We start from the raw sequence: 17,430 nt of genomic DNA, 5'->3' as shown, positions 1-17,430 counted from the left end.
TTTATGCGTGCATTTATTTACCCACTTATTAAATTAAAATTTTAACTTTCCGTCCTTCAACCCCCAACACCCTCGGTGAAAATTCTAAATTCGTTTGCCTAAGCCCTTGGTCATTGGGTCTGGGAACTTCTCCAATATAATTGTGAGTGAAACCTTTGGGTTTAGGGACTTTGAGAATATCAGTTACTTGCCCAAGAACATGGGGCAAGTACATGGCAGGACTGGGATCTGAACACAGGCAGCAGTGGCTACGTAATTTGCAGGGTCACGATGAAAACGTGGAGCCCCTTGTCCAAAAATTGGTTAATAATTTCCCTATGGTGACAGCAGAACATCAAACCAAGTGTGGGGCCCTTCTGAGCCTGAGAACCTGGGTGACTGCACACACAGGCTGGCATCTGTGAAGACTGAGCCCCCGACCCTAAAGTCAGACCCTTACCCCCAACACTCTCCGGCCTTCACTTTACTGCTGCCTACCCCAGAGGTCTTGGGAATTACAGGGAAGATGTAGGATGCTGGCCTGCCCGGGAATATTTGAGGAACTTAAGGTGTTCTCTCATGCTTCCAACTTTTGCATGTGCTGTTCCCTCTGCTTGGAACACTGTTCCCCACCCTTTTCACTCGGGGACCTCTTGAGCCTTCTCGTCTCAACTGGGATTCACCACTGGATAACCAGATCTTAAACCCAGCAGGTATTGAAAATTAAATTACAGATACCTAAAACTTAATAAATCACATAAAAACAACTGAGAAATACTCATCACCTCCTAGTTGTTTTACTATGTATCTATGCCCTCAAGGTGACTTGTGCCTGCTGCATCCACACGGTGGGAATACTCTGTGATGGTCGGGCCTTGCTTGCCCTTCTCTTCCCAATTTCTCACTCTGGGACTCCACCCCGTAGACTGAAGTCATCCTTGGTGAAAGTATTGACACCACAGAAACGAGCAAATGCTGAAATCACCAGCCCTTCCCCCTAAGATGCCCTCACTTTGCTATTTTCTCCCACCTTACGCATCACTTTGCACCCTAACCTACTATGTAAGTTACATACTAGTGACTTTTTTTCTTAGTAAGCTCACAATATCAGCATGGACAAGGCAGGGATTTTTGCCTGTCTTGTTCACTGCTGTGCGCCCAGTTTCCAGAACAGTGTCTGGCATACAGCAGGCACTCAGTTAATATGCGTGGAATTGGATAAGGTATCATTCCAGGAAGCACATCCCAACCACTGCACCCCCCTGCCTGAGAAGGATGGCTAAGAGCCCCTGGCGCTGGCACCTTGCACCTCCTCCGGTTCATTCTGATCCATTGCTGCCATCCAGCAGGCTTCCAGGGAGGCAGCCAGGAGGAGACACGGTGGCGGCTGCTACGGGCCCACGCCAGGCGACTGCCCCCTCCCGTACCCCTCTACATCTGGAGAGCCTGTTCTCCTGCTACCTGTCCCCGTGCCAGGACCAGGAGGCCACAAACGTCTGGCCGCCATGCGCGGGCACATCTCGGACCGCCTGCCAGGTGCACACCGCGGGCTGTAATTAGCCACCTAAACACAGCAGCCGCTGCGGGGCCACGGCCCGGCCACCTGCGCGGGCCAGGAGGCAATGGGGACCGCCGAACCCCAGCGGGGAGGCTATCATCCTGGCACGGTTTTAAAATCTCTTTAATGGGAAAATATTTTAAACTTTCAGGAAATAATATAACGGACCCCTAGATAGCAATGCCAAAAATTAGGCAGGTTCATCCATGCCATAAATTTTTCATGAGATTATTGGCACGTCAGGCACTGTTCAGATATTGGGTTACAGCAGGAAGAGATGTAAAAACCCCTTTAGTCTGCAACCTGGTGTAAGCGGGGGAAGCTGATAAGGAATGAAATGAATAGGTGTATCTGTTTGCGAGGGCTGAGTCCTGGGTTGAATGTTTGTGACCCCACCCCCCAAAATCCATATGCTAAAATATTAACCCCTAAAGGTGATGTATTTGGAGGTGGGGCCTTGGGGAGGGGATTAGGTCCTGGGATCAGCGCCCTTAGAACAGAGTCCTGGAGAAGCCCCTTGCCCTTTTCTCCATGGGGCACCCACGAACCAGGAAGGACCCCCCCTGACCCTGCTGGCACACTGATTTTGGATTTCCCAGACTCCAAAACTGGGAGATATAAGATAGATTTCTGTTGTTTAGAAGCCACCCGAGTCTGTGGTATTTCTTATAGCAGCTGAGATAGGCTAAGCCAGACGAAACAACAGAAATTTCTGTCTCCCAGTCCTGGAGGCTGGAAGTCCAAGATCAAGGTACTGGCAACGATGGTTACCCCTGAGGCCTCTCTCCTTCTACCTCCATCTTTTTTTGCTAGTTTAATAGGTGTTTACAGCATTTTTTTTTGGTATCATTAATATAAAATCACATGAGCAACATTGTGGTTACCAGATTCCCCCCGTTATCAAGTCTCCCTCTCCACATACCCCATTACAGTCACTGTCCATCAGCATAGTAAGATGCTATAGAGTCACTACTTGTCTTCTCTGTGCTACACTGCCTTCCCCATGCCGCCCCTATATTATGTACACTAATCATAATACCCCTTAATCCCCTTCTCCCTTCCTTCCCCCCGATCCTCCCCAGTCCCTTTCCCTTTGGCAACTGTTAGTCCATTCTTGGGTTCTGTGAGTCTGCTGCTGTTTTGTTCCTTCAGTGTTTGCTTTGTTCTTATGCTCCACACGAGTGAAATCATTTGGTGCTTTTCTTTCTCCACCTGGCTTATTTCACTGAGCATAATACCCTCTAGCTCCGTCCATGTTGTTGCAAATGGTAAGATTTGTTTTCTTCTTATGGCTGAATAATATTCCATTGTGTATATGCACCACATCCTCTTTATCCATTCATCTACTGAGGGACATTTAGGTTGCTTCCATATCTTGGCTCTTGTAAATAGTGCTGCAGTAAACATAGGGGTGCATATGTATTTTTGAAACTGGGATCCTACATTCTTAAGGTAAATTCCTAGGAGTGGAATTCCTGGGTCAGGTGGTATGTCTATTTTTAGTTTTTTGAGGAACCTCCATATTGCTTTCCACAATGGTTGAACTAATTTACATTCCCACCAGCAGTGCAGGAGGGTTCCCCTTTCTCCACAACCTCGCCAACATTTGTTGTTGTTTGTCTTTTGGATGGTGGCCATCCTTACTGGTGGGAGGTGATATCTCATTGTGGTTTTAATTTGCATTTCCCTGATGACAAGTGATGTGGAGCATCTTTTCATGTGCCTGTTGGCCATCTGAATTTCTTCTTTGGAGAAGTGTCTGTTCATATCCTCCATGTTTATGGCATTTTTTTTTAAAAAGCATGGCCCCATGTTCTCTGACCCTCTTCCCATCAAGAGGTAGGGTGTCTGTCCTGTTCCCTTGAGTGTGGGTGGATACGTGACTGGCTAGACCTACAGAGGAAGAAAGAAGGGGTACTGGGATTTCTGAAGCCAGGACATAACAAGTCACCCACTTCCAGCTGGTTCTGTGAGGTGACACTCTGGGGAAGCCAGCCACCCCGAAGGGAGTCACCAACCCACAGCTCACCGTGCTGGAAGGCCATGAGCAGGCCCCTCTGGTCCTCCTCCCAGCAGAGCCCAGCCTTCCAGCCATCCCCTCCCGGGGCAAGTGCAGCTGTCTCGGGGCCTTCCACACCTGCCAGCCACCCGCTGACACCACGCATGCGTAACAGACCCCTCCACCCCCAGCTGAGTCCTGCCCAAATTCCTGACCTACCAAATCGGTGAGATACAAGAAAACGAGGGTCATTTTACGCCTATAGTGTCTGCGGTCATTTGTGATAAAGCTGCCGTAGTAGCAACTGTGTTAAAGGGAGCTTGGGGCTTTCATTTGCATGTCTGTAATTACTGACCAAATCACACAAGTTTGCTTACTATGTTTCCTCTCCAGGGAACTGCCTGTTCACTGGGGAAATATGTCAAGGTTTCGTTTCTAAGAAACAAGCTCAACGAGTCCCTGAGGGGAGCAGACCGATTTATGATGGTCAGCACAATCGGAGGTATTGGCGGATGTCTTTGTTGCCTTCATTCATTCATTCATTCATTCATTCATTCATCCACATTTATTGATATTCTAAGCACCTACCATGTGCTGGACGCTGGGGAGAGAGCAGTGAGCAAGACAAATGTGCTCTTAAGAGCGGGAACCTGATAGGGAGATAAGTCAGGGTGTGTGTTTGGGACACAGGAGCCCACAGGATGAAGAGGTTTTACGTGGCTGGAGACAGAAGGAGGAAGTTGAGAGATACTTCATTCAAGGACAGAGATTTTTCAGGGAGTCTTGTTGCCAGAAGCAGTGGTTCCAGATCATTCTAGGTCTCTGTTTTGGCTTGGCAAACTCCCCCAAGCTTAGTGCCTGCAGTGGACTGCACTGTGTCCTCCCCAAATTCATACAAAAAAGCCCTGACCCCCCCCCCCCAGGTGATTGTGTCTGGAGATAAAGTCTTTGGGATATATCACGCACACAGTGCGGGGAGTCACATGGTGTCACCTCTGCACATTTTATCTGCTGGAAGAAAGTTGCTAAGTCTGGTCTATTTCAAGGGGAGAAAACCAGACACCGCACCCTGTCAAGGCAAGGAAACTAATGTAGGAGGGATGTTAATAAGTTTGTAGATATGTTTTAAAATCACACACAGGAGCAAAGGTCCAGGGGATGGACCACAGGGTAGGCATGTCGCAGTTCAGCCCCTCATGAAGACATAAGACATTCAGATAAGATACTAAGGGAATTCTCTGCCAAAGCTGACACTATTTTAAGAGCTTTCAGTGCATTACATCCTGTGAGGTAGGTGTGATAACTATCTCTGCTTTATAAGAGAGGAAACCGAGGCCCAGAGAGGTAGGGAAGTTGCCTAGCTAGCGAGTGGCAGAGCCAGTGGGCAGATTGCAGCCAGGATCCGCACGTACACCCAGCTCACCGTGTGGTGCTCAGAGACAGTGTGGTGATGGTGAGGTGCCCCTCTGTCATTTCCACTGGGGAGGACGTGGGCAAACAGGAGCAGGGACTTGTGATCATACCACGAGTCACCTGCAGCCAGGGCCGGAGAGGGATGGTGCAGGCCGACTCAGATGCTGCCTCAGCACCCCAGCTGCCGCTCCTCTGGCCTGCCCTGGTGGTCGCCTCCCACCAAGGAGGGTGGGGTCTGCCAGAGGGCGTTGATTGTATTCTGCACCTTAATGGGTCCTTCAAAAGAAAGTGGCTTGGGTTTCCATGACAACAGGCAGGCAGCCTCACAAGAAGATGGCTGAGCTTCCTCTCTGGAATCTGCCCCCTCCCATCCCTGCCTTTCTGGATCCCGGGAGCCCAGGCTGAGCCCAGCCCAGCCCAGCCCAGCCCAGCCCAGAGACGGCAGGGTGTTCGCTGGTCCCTGCGCACACCCGCTCCTTCGCTCAGAGCTACTTTCTTTGGCCCTGGCCCAGCCCCGTGAAGAAGGGATGGACAGAAAGACACATGCCAGGCACAGGGGCAAAACAAGGCCAAAGGCACAGGGCACAGAGGGCGGCTGCCAGCAGCCTCCCAGTCACATGTCCCGCCAGCCGAGGGGATGGGGAAAGCTCTCAGGTGGAAACTGTCAACAGGGCTGGACACGGTGAGACTTTTTAACAGACAGGTGACCAGCCAGGTAGCAGGATGTGCTCCTCAGGGCAGAGAAGGGGGATTTGACAGCAGGGGGGGCAATAGTTGGAGAGAAATTCACCCTTGTTTTAGCCCACCTGGTTCAGACTCAGGAATAAATCAGTTGTCAAGAGAAGGAAAGAACGAGAAGCTGTGGTTGTTTCTGACTGCCAGGGAGGGTAGCTATAAAAAACACTACGTACATTGTGTGTGTGTGTAATATATACATGATTACATATTATATATACATCACACATACAATACATATATATCACATTAAACCCATACATTACATTATGCATATTACATATGTAATGTATGTGTGTAATATATACATTACACTTTATTGTAAGTCATATGGCTTTATAATATAGTTTATACATGCTTATATATTTATACATATTATATAACATTATTTATAAACATTTTGTTATAAGTTATGTTATAATATAAATATTATATATAATAATTCTTATATTGTGTGTCATGTTTATATACTTACACATAACAAATACATATAAACAATAATCTATATATGAAACTAGACTATACTAGTATATATATATTTTAAATATACTATTATATATGTAGTGTGTATATATATGTATACTAAAAATATTTTATATATATATATATATAAAGACAGAATGATAAAGCAAATGTAAAAAATGCAAACAACTGAGGAATCTGAGTAAAGAATATGAAAATACTTTGCCTCTCCTTACAACTTTTTGTGAGTTTGAAATTATATCAAAATAAGAAGTAACAGTGCAAGATTAGTTTACCATTCGATAATCAGTGTCCTTCACTATGTGAACAACTCGAAGAAAAACCATATGATCATCTCCATACTTGGAGAAAGACCATCTGCCCAAATCTAACATCTAGTCTTGATTTTTAAACGGGCTCATGGAAATGGTAATAGAGGGAAATTTGCTCAACCCAGTAAGGACACCTATGAAAAGCCACAGTGAACAGCACACCTCCTGGTACAAGACCGGGCGCTTCTCCCCCAGGATCTGGAATAAGGCAGAGATGGCCAATCTCACCGTTCCTGTTCAACATCGTATCTGAGAAAAGCAAGCAAAAGGCAGCTACTTTGGGAGGAAGAAGTAAAACTGTCTTTATTCATGAATGGCATGATTATGTACTTTAACTACGTGTAGTTTATTAGATGCCCATTCTGCCTCAATAGGCTGTTTTTTTGAATCTCAGGAAAACAGTTTGATGATTCCTCAGAAAGTTAAACAGAATGACCATACGATCCAGCAATCCCACTCCTGTGTATATACCTAAAAGAATTGAAAACAGTGACTTAAATACTTATATACCAATGTCCACTGCAGCAATATTCACAATACGCAAAAGGTGGGAATAACCCACATACCCACCACCGATGAGAGGGTAAACGAAATGTGATCCAGCCGTGCACTGGAATATTACTCGGCCATCAAAAGGAGTGAGGTTCTGACACCTGCTACAACGTGGATGGATCCTGAAAACACAATGCTCGGTGAGAGATGCCAGACACCAAAGGCCACACGGTGTGTGACCCCCACCTATGGGAAATATCCAGCATAGGCAAATCCAGAGAGACAGAGACCAGTAGCAGGGTTGGCGGGGTGGGTGGGGAGTGACTGCCTAAAGGAACAGCGTTCATTTTGAGGTGATGGAATATCCTGGAAGCAGGTCGTGGTGACGGTTGTGGAATTCTGTGAGTGTACTACATGCCACTGAACTGTCACTTTTAAAATGTTTAAAATGCAAATTTTATTTTACTTGGAGCTCTAAACAAGAGCAGGGCATAGGGCTTGCCCTGGAGACGAGGGGGACAGCAAGCGGGCACTGTAGGGGCAGTTTATGCATGGTGAGCTGTGAAGGGTTAACTAGGTTTCCAGGGCTTTGTGGAATTGACCAATTTGAATAATTTCACGGGCTCTGGACAATGAGACTGAACCCAGTTGCCTGGTTCCTGGCCCTGGAGCGAAGTAGGTACATAGTAGCCCTTGAGTGTGAGGGCTGATAAGGTAAGTGGGCCAGGTGTGGACTTAAACAGCTGCTCAAGAGGAGCTGATGGGCCTCCGGCTCCCTCCCTCCCTCATGTCTTCCCTCCCCTTCTCCCTCATATCTTCCTTCACACTTATCTCTCAATCTATTATTTCTCCACCCTTATACTTTTCTTCCCCTCTCCGTGCTTACTCATATGTCATGATTGTCACTGTCATCACTGTACGGTGTTGAGCACTTACTATGTACTAGGCATGGTGCCGTACATTGACACACATTATCCCCTCGATCTTTACAACAGCCCGAAGACAGAAGGTACAATCGCCGCCGTTTTACAGATGGGGAAACTGAGGCTGAGAGTGGCAGCCCTTGCCCAGTGTCCCTGCTCAGCATCCTTCGCCTCCTTCGCCACCCCCACTGCCCAGCCCCTGGAGGGGTCTCTAGTCCGTTCCCATCACAGAGCGAGAAATTATATTTTGCACCCACTTTGCTGCACTCAATCCACTGCAAGAAGGTCTCTGGCCCTCACTATCCCTGAGACTTATTATAATGCTGAGAAGCAATCATACACCACGGTTGGCTAATTTTAATTTTTAACCCACATCCTGTCTCAAAGGCACGGTCTGATGTGCTCCCCATGAGTCTCTGAGAGATTTCATTCTTGCAGTATTCCCTTAGCAGGTCATTCCGTATTTTAAACTCCTCATCCTCCCACAGATGCTTTTAGCTTTCAGAACTGTATCGCACCCCCCGTAGGCTGTGTTGTTCGTGTTACTTGTTCCGTCCTTGTCTATCTTTCCAGGGTCCTGAAGCAGCTACCAGGACATGGGAGGTCTCTCTTAGGTAGCTCAATCCACCAGCTCCACCGTGTTGCATTCATATGCCTGCCCCACCTCTGGCTTGTTGAAACTGGGAGGGGCCTGGAAATCTGCATTGTCTATAAGGGGAATCAAGCTTGGAGATGTCCCGCAAGAGGTGATTCTGGGCGAGCTAGCTGTCGAGTGGAGCTGGTGAGGAAATGAGGAGCCCTTACTCCCAGCAGGGAGGGGCCAGATCACACCGGCTCTGAGAGGATATTTGAATCGTATCCCTCAGGCAATGGGAGTCTCAGGGGGGTTGAAGGCCAGGGTGAGAGTTAATGGAATTTGTGTTCTAGAAAGATCCCTCACTGTGGATGGATGAAGAGGGGAGGGTCTCTGGGTCACGGAGAGGCTCCCACATACGGGAACGTGGAGATAGAAGGAAGCTGTGGTTGGGTGGATTGGGTGTTCAGATTGAAATGATTGATTTGGAGTGAATGGGAGGGGGCGGGGCGGGGCGACAGTCGTAGGGATACCAAGGCAGAATCTCCTCTTTCACTGGGATCCCTGAGTGGCAGTACCTGAGTGCCTTTTCCTACCTGAAAACCCTCCCATTCCCACAGTGTGATTCTAAATATACCAGAAAATCTCTCACCATTAGCTTTAACCCAGACACGGAACCCCCCTCTCCCCACCCCGTTCATGAAGTGCCTCTGGCATCTAGGTGTCCTGTAATCACATTTTCTCTGCTTGCTAATGGACCCACTGAGGCAGTACTCCCAGGAGAGGGAAGGATTTCATTCGTCTGGGGCTGAGGAGGGAGATGAGGATGCGGGAGCTGACGAGGAATCAATGCCTCTAATCGCTAATTAAACGAGCCTGGCTCTCTCCTGGGGCTATTAGTTGGCTGGCTGGCCCTTGAGTGTCCACAAATTGAATTATACTCCCCAATAAGCACCTGCAGCAGCCATCATCCTATGGTATCTCTGTGGGGAGACTGAGGAGAAGTAGGATCTTCATGTATGTGCTGAAGTCATCGATTGATTTATTGATTGATGCATTGGTTTATTCTCAGGTGCCTCTATTGAGTCAACAAATGCTTATAGAGCACTAGGGCCCTGTATCGGGTACCAGGGATGCAGCAGTGAAAACACAAACAGTCTCTGCCCTCACGGAGCTCACAGTGTAATGAGACAGTTCTTTAAGACTAGACAAAAATAATTGGAGTGCTGGAGAGAAGCTATCCCAGGTCTATGAGAATGTATAATATAGACTTGGCTTGGGCATTTGTGAGGAAGCTAGGGAAGTTTCCTTGACAAGATCAGACTTAGAGAAGGTGAGTAGTAGGCTGCCCTGGAGGGCAGAGGATTCCAAGCTGAGGACATGGTAGAGGTAAAGTTCTGTGGCCGGAATGAGCTTGATGTGGTTTCTGTGACTTGGTTAGGAGGTGGCAGAGAATTGGGGGTGAGCCTCCATGATGCCACAACTCACCCACCAGGCTCAAGTTTACACTCGTCTGGTAATCGGTGCATGGAAGTGATGGCAGGGTGAAGGAGGAAAAAAAAAATTCATTCCTGGAACTTTTATTGGAAAGCCTGCAGAGTCCTGGTCAAGGGATGGCTTCAAACACCATTCCCTCATTGATTCCCCAGGAAAGTGTAGTGACATGATTAAGGATCTTGGGTTCAGAGTCAGATATTTTGTATTCCCAGGCTTATGGGGGTGTACAAGTGACATGCCAACCCCATACGGGGTGCATAGCTCTGTGTTCATGGGGGTGTGCCACTGTTTTATTCCCTCTCCTGCCCTTGTCCCATAGAAGTGGCCAGCCCCCACTCTGGGTGTAAAGGGGTTCCTCTCTGACCCCTCTTGGGCCCCACACTCGCTTGTCCGTCTCAGGTGGAGGTCGACGGGAGTCCACGCTATGAGGAAGCCGTGACTTGTTGTCATAGGACATCAGAACAACAAAATCACTAGTCTTCCACACAGCACTAGACCACAACCATTGCAGTCTTCTTTGCCACCCCCTGCCCCACTCCTGGGATACCCGACCCAGCTCTTCCCCCTCACCTGAGCCAAGCTGTAACATTCGGGCTTCTCGTGTCTCCACTGCCCCCCTTGTCTTCATTCCCAGGCCTCCAGGAGAGAGGCATGGTCTGATCGCCAAGGGCCCAACTCCCACCCAGGCATGTCAGAAGCATGGAATTTGGACTTGGACAGATGTGGGGTTGACCTGCAGCCTCACTGTCGGGCTGAAAGCCCTTGGGTTATTGTCCTGCTCCTCTCTGGGTCTGTTCCTCAACTGTCACCTGGTGTACTAACACTCATGCCCAAGGGTTGAAGATGGCATGATATAATGCATGTAAAACGCTTGGCACATGCTTCTCACAGAAGTCTGGAAAGGGCACAATAACGTCATCTTGGCAGGCTCCTGTTCCCCACGGTCCTACCGACTGGCCATCTGACCTGCTGGGAATTACAGATATCTGTGTGCGTTTTCATCTCACCTGCTTATCTGGAAAATAATTCGTTGAAAATTCCATTAAATGAGAGGCAAGTCTACAGAAGCTTCAGACACCTAAGTCCACTCTCTCTTCCCCCTTGCGGGGGCAAGGGTCATCTCACAACCTTACTGGAGGAGCTGTCCGCGGTCCGGGTGCTGAAACGGCCTCGGCTCGAGGACCCGCCTGGAGCCGTCTGGAGCGCGGGGGCCGAGACCCCGAGGGGTGCTGTCCGGAGTCCGGTGCTGAAATAGATAGCTATTTCCTTCCGTGGTTGTCGGAGAGCTGTCCTCGGCCTCGGTGCTGAAGACAATGTGACTTGCTTCCTTCTATTTCCCGGCTTACCCCACTACCCTCCGTTCTCTGCCTCTGACTCTTGGGAAGAACCCCCCTTTCCCAAGATTTCTTCTCCCTCTTATCTTCTTCCCGGTGGGCAGTGAGGGGAGAACGGCAAAAGGGGGATAAGGAGAGGCCGCTGCTAAGACTGATACCTGCTACCCACCTCGTGGCTTTCCCCAGCACTTACCTCCTAGGTAGTCAGCACCGTTGAGCTCCGCTTTCCAGATGGTCCAACTTCGCCGTGTCACTTTCTGGGAAGATGTCCATGCACTGACCTGCAAACCAGCCCCATTCCCGGGGTCCCGGGTCCCTTTGACCAACCCCCACCCCCACGCGGCTGGGGCTCTTCGTCTGTGTGCCTCACCTGCTCCCAGTCCTGTTGTTAGATGCAGGTGTACAGCGGTTTCCTAGGCGGGACGTGCGCTTTTATGGGCGTCGGGGAAGGCGGGGCGCGGGGAACCCGGGGAGGGGCTTTGCCATTTGGCCAATGGGACTCCGCTTCGAAGGCAGCTCCAAAGATTACATCATAGGTTGCGGCCTCGGCTTCAGAATAAAAGTCTGGTATCTGCCCAAAAACTGGGTTAGGGTTTTTTGGAGGGGGAGAGAACACTCATTGTGGTCCCCAGGGTCTCCCCACTCGGCCCCCTCTCCTGGGTCTCTGAGCTTCTACTCTGCTCAAGAACCCTAGCTGGTACCTGCTTCTCCCCATCTCTAGCTTGTACTATTGCTGGATCAGGAGAGAGAAAGCTAGTAAACTATGTTGGAGGAAAACAGGGCAGGCTCAGAATATTTAAGTCCAGTTCCAGGAGGGGAAACTGAGACCTGTGAGAATGGAGGGCTCAGGGGAGCCTGGGTCAGAGGGGGGACTCAAGCTTAGATCTTTTGAGTCCTTGACTTATCCAACTCATAATTTAGTTTATTGTTTTGCTTTACTGAGCAGGCTCTGCACCAAAAAAACACACAAACTTGGGTTTTTTTAATCCATATTCTCTTTCTCCTCCTTGCTGTGGGTCTTTGGGCACAGCTGAACCTTTCTGTGTGAATTCCCTCAGCAGTGAAATGGTGATAATGGTCATACCTTCTCAGGTAACTGCGATGAGGAATCAATGATATGGTGTGGATTGCATGTTGGGTGTAAATAATCAGGGCCAGGAATAGGACGAGCAAGTCACCTGCCTTGGGTACAAAATTTAAGTGATCACCAAAAAAAAAAAAACCACAACTCAGTAATCAAGATAAATAATATTTCAATGCAATGTTTTTAGAAATCAAAATTAATGTTCATTTGTTCTCCTCCTTATTTATTTTTTAACCTTTTTATTTGGAAAAGCAAATTCAGGACCACAGGAAAGTTGCAAGCATAGTGCAGTGAATTTCCATACCATCTCTACCTAAATTCACCCATTCACGATAACACTCTGCCGCATCTGCTTTATTTTTGTCTTTTCCTCTACATATACCTTTATCTCTGTCCCAATCATGTAAAACTGCCCCTTCATTCCTAAATACTTCAGCATTCATCCACCAAGATCAAGGCAGTCTTCTTATGTAACTGCAGTGTAAAGACTGTGTTCCAGAAGTCAAAATCATTACAATGCTACTGTTTAATCACTAGTCTATATTCCAGTTTCACCAGCCATCCCAATATGGTCCTTTATAGAATTTCTTCCCAAGCTGAGATCCAATTCAGGCTAGTGCATTCCATTTCACTCTTGTGTTTCCCATCATTTTTTGCAGAGAGGTGCATTTTGTAGTAACCAGAGGGTTCTTAGATCTCAGGATTCGCCTCTCGACCTTGGTACCTGTTTGGTTCACTATCTTCCTTGAGGGTGCACATTACACTCAGTGTGTGGCCCCACTTTTTTACAGTAAGAGTTTGTTTAGAGGATTTCTTTAGTCCTTTCCTCCTCCAACATTCAAGAAAGACATAGCCAGATAACTACACCTCCATGCCTACTTTATGCATTCATTCGCTACACACACACACACACACATACACACACACACACACACACACACACACACTATATATATATATACATTGTTTGAATGTCTGCTGTGTGCCAGACACTGGAAATCCAGCAGCAGGGAGCCAAACTGATATGACTTTTGTCCTACATTTAGTTCAGAAGACAGACAATAAACAAGGAAATAAATAAAAGACAAGATAACCTCACACAATAACTGCGATTTAGAAAACACACCAGGGGGAGGTGGTAGAGTGGGATTCAGCAAACTTTTCCTGTAAAAGGCCCAGAAAGTAAATATGTTTGGCTTTGCAGGTGAGTGGGGCTCCCTGGTGGCTACTCCACTCTGCTGTCATGGCTCAAAGGCAGCCTTGGAGAATATAAAAATGAATGGGTGAGGCTGTGTGCCAATAAAACTTTATTTGTAAAAACAGCAGTAGCTCATTTGGCCCACCAGAGGGGTGTGATTTGCCAGACCCTAGGTAGACTGTAACTAGATAATGAGAGGGTGGGTGGGGAAAGTCTCTGTGGGGTGGGGCCATCTGAGCTGAGAACTGAAAGGTAGGCAGGAGATGGGCTTGGGAAAATCTAAAGGACAAATACCAGGCTGAGGGAGCAGTCAGGGTAAAAGCCAGGGGTGGGGGCGGAAACAGATCCTGGGTGTGGTGGCTGGTGATCAAGGGTGGAGGGGTTGGGTAGGAGATACAGTCAGAGAGGGTGGCCCGGGTACTGGTCGCTCAGGCCAGGAACAGATAACTCAAGGAAACCTTTTCTCTTTTCTTTCTCTCCCTCCTTAAGCTTTTACTTTGTGCCGGGCTCTGTGTCCAACCCTTTACGTGCCAAATATTCCTCTGGCCTCTGGGCAAACTCAGAAGATAGCTACCACTGTGGTCCCCATGTTGCAGATGAGGTGGCTGAGGCTCAGAGAGGCTAAGTAACTAGCCTCAGGCCACCAGGAAAGCAGAAGGGCAAGCTGGGATTTGAACACAGCTCTGTCACTTGGCTCCAAAACTGCTCACTTGTCCCTACCACCATGACAATGCCTCCTCTTGGGTTCACCTTGTGTCTCCAGGAGAGCAGAGAAGAACTCTTTTACACCTAGGATTCTGAGATTTTCCTGCCAACTCTTCTGGGCTGCAGAACAGGTATGCTATGCCCCATTTTGCAGATTTGGTGGGTGGCTTAGAGAGGGATGGGGGCCTGCCCAGGGACTGCAGTAAGCAGGGGTTGGAGCTAGGATGATGACCCCAGTCTGCCAACTCCAAGATCTAAGCTCTTGGTCAAGTTTCCATTCCCTTCTCTGTCCCCAGCCAGAGGTCTTTCATGAATGTACAAATTTATACATCATTCTTCCCAAACACCACCATTTTTTTAACCCTTTTAAGAATTCTCTTTTAAGGCCACATATATTAAGGTATAATCTATATATAGTAATATTCACAGTTTTAGACATACAATTCTATAAATTTTGACATATGCATGTGTCTCCAACTCCATCATCAAGATCCAGAATACTTACATCACCCCCAAAACTTCCCTCGTGCCCCCTGTGTAGTCTATCCCCTTCCCCACCCCTAGTCCCTGGTACCTGATGATCTGATTTCCATCATTACAGCTTCGGCTTTTCCAGAACATCACTTAAATGGCATCACACGGTGTGCAGCTTTCTGTGTCTGGCTTCTTTCACTCGGTGTAATGCACTGAGATCCATCTGTGTTGTTGTGTGTATCAGGAATGAGCTCTTTTTTATTACTAAGTAGCGTTTCATTCTGTGGAGGGACTAGAGTTTGTTTATCCACTCGCCAGTGCAGGGACATTGGGTACAGGGACATCTCTAGGTTTTGGAGTTTATGAATAAAGATGCTATAAATAAACCCATGCAGGTATTTGTGTGGACGATATGTTTCCATTTCTCTAGGGTAAATACCCAGGAGTGGGTTGGCTGGGTCATATGGTAAGAATTTATCCGGCTTCCTAAGAAACTGCCAAACTTTTTTTCCAAAGTGGCCACACCATTCTGCATTCCCATGAGCAGGGGATCAGAGAATTCAGTTCCTTGCTGACACTTGGGATTGTCCACTTCTTTTTTAGCCACCTACTAAGTGGGTAGTGTCTTCTCTCCCTTTTTAATACATAAAGGAACATTCTATTCACGCCTTGTAGAACGTGCTCTTTTTCACTTAATAGTATATGTAGGAGGAGACATAATCCTCAACAAAAAGTCTAGCTGGAGAGACAGACTGTCCCAGGCTATTATAGCTCAGAGTGAACAAAGCTCTGATGGAAGAGACCAAGACACTCGGAAGCCAGGGGGAGTCCCCTGTACCAGTCCAGGCTGAGGAAGACAGGTGTAAATCAAGGAGGGCATCCTGGAGGAGGCACCTCTGTCTAAACTGAGACTTAAGGTTGAAGAGGAGTGAGCCAGGCGAAGTTGCAGAAAGCACACTCCTAACAGAGAGAACAGCATGTGCAAAGGCCAGGAGGAGATGCTGGGCTTGGCACGTTTGGATCTGGGAGGCTGCAGAGTCCTCCCTCCCCCTCCCCCTCTTCCTGCCTGCCTTTGGGTCTGACTGGTCCGTTTGAACAGAGATGGCAACTTTCCCTTGCAAACACTGGCACCTTAGGAGGCTCCATTCCACCTTCCAGAATAATCACAGCTGGCATTTTTAAATCACTAACTGTGCCCTTGCTAATTCAGGCTTTGCCCTTGTCTGGCTGGGAATCTCAGCTTCATAGAGAGGCCTCTTTGTTCCATTTTTTTTCCCCTCTGGGTCCCCAGGATCTGCAACATTTGCCTATGTCCCAGGAGAAAGGCAGGTGCAGGTGGGCAGAAATGAATGAATCTCTTTAGAAAATGTCCCCCGCGAGACTCCAGTTAGGAACAGTAGCTAATTATCTCCAGGGATAATAAGCCAGTAATGAGTATTAATTAATAGCTCATCATGGCAGAAGAAAAGGTTTAGGAATAAGAGTCTCGAATGAATCTTCCACCCGTCCCCTGCCTTACACACACACACACACACACACGCACACACATGCACACACACGCACACACGCATGGCCCCTTCCTCAGCCGTTACTATAGAGACCTCTCTCCTGCCACCCTCATGAGCATTTACAAATCAAGACTGCACAGATGGTGGCCTCAGCAGGCCTGTTGTTCTCTCTTCTAAGGACAGTTTCTGGAGCCCTGAGGATTAAGGAAACAGGGTTACTCTGGTCAACATCTGCTGGGGCCCTGAAACCCGACCTTCAAGCCCAGGCAGGGGGAGATTAATGGAGGCATTTACCCAGAAGGGGCAGAACACACAAACAGGACCACACACAGGTGTCCTCCCGGCCTGGGGCTGCCAGGGAATCCCTAACGAAGGTCTCAGTCCCGTGCCCCTGCGTGAGAATCACCCCAAACTAGGCACTTTAGACCCTGTGGGAAGGAGAGAGCCTTACAGTATGTGTGCTCGTATTACTGCCATCAAATGAGCCAGTATTTCATGAGCACCTAGTTTATGCCAAGCACTGCTTGCTTGTGTAGAAGTGAACCCTGTATAAGAAGTGAACATGTATAAGTATGTTGCTGCGGATGCTCTTTTGTCATTAACTATAGGTTTAGAGTTTTATACATCGTATAAGGGTAAGGATCTTGCCCATGTTGATCGCCACTGTATTTCCCAATGCCTGGGATTTGCTGGTCATTGAACAGATGAATGAGTGAATGATCTCATTTACTCCTCATCTGCACCTGGCAGCATGATTCTTGAATCCCATTTTTCAGATGTGGAAACCAAGGCTCAGGGAGGGGGCACGGTCCCCCCGCACCAAAGACACCCAGAGAGTAGGGGCAGGGGAGGGATCGGAAAGGAGGTCTTCCTCTTACAGAGCTGCCTACCCCTCACTTGGACGCAGCCCAGAGAGGGAAAACAACTTCCTCCAGCTCAGGAAGCGTGTCAGGGACACCGCCCGGACTAGCATCGGACTGGCCCACCCCTCTCGGGGCTCTTTGCCTTGGCCCTCCCTGGCAGCACCAGCACCAAGCACACGCTCCCGCAAACATCAGGCCGCAGCAGGTATCAGTGGGCGATGCTGTGGGTGCCAAGTTGGGCCTTTCAGGACCTTGCGGGACCCTTCTCACGTTGATATCTGCCATGATTTCCCATCCCTC

General features: G+C 48.3%; 1 long non-coding RNA gene across 1 annotated transcript; it reads right to left on the bottom strand.

Moving 5' to 3' along the window:
* Nucleotides 1-6,379: 6,379 nt before the first annotated feature.
* On the bottom strand, nt 6,380-11,686 carry LOC108391393 (uncharacterized). The gene is made up of 4 exons (XR_001851749.3): nt 11,492-11,686; nt 10,972-11,268; nt 7,045-7,152; nt 6,380-6,949 (listed from the first exon to the last, which is right to left on the bottom strand). It is a non-coding gene; the product is annotated as an uncharacterized lncRNA (long non-coding RNA).
* Between the last annotated feature and the right edge of the window lie 5,744 nt (nt 11,687-17,430).

This window comes from Manis javanica, chromosome 13 (genome assembly GCF_040802235.1).
Source record: "Manis javanica isolate MJ-LG chromosome 13, MJ_LKY, whole genome shotgun sequence".
In the NCBI taxonomy this organism is placed as follows: Eukaryota; Metazoa; Chordata; class Mammalia; order Pholidota; family Manidae; genus Manis; species Manis javanica.
Note: the sequence above shows the minus strand (reverse complement) of the source record. Positions and strands in the feature narration are given on the sequence as shown.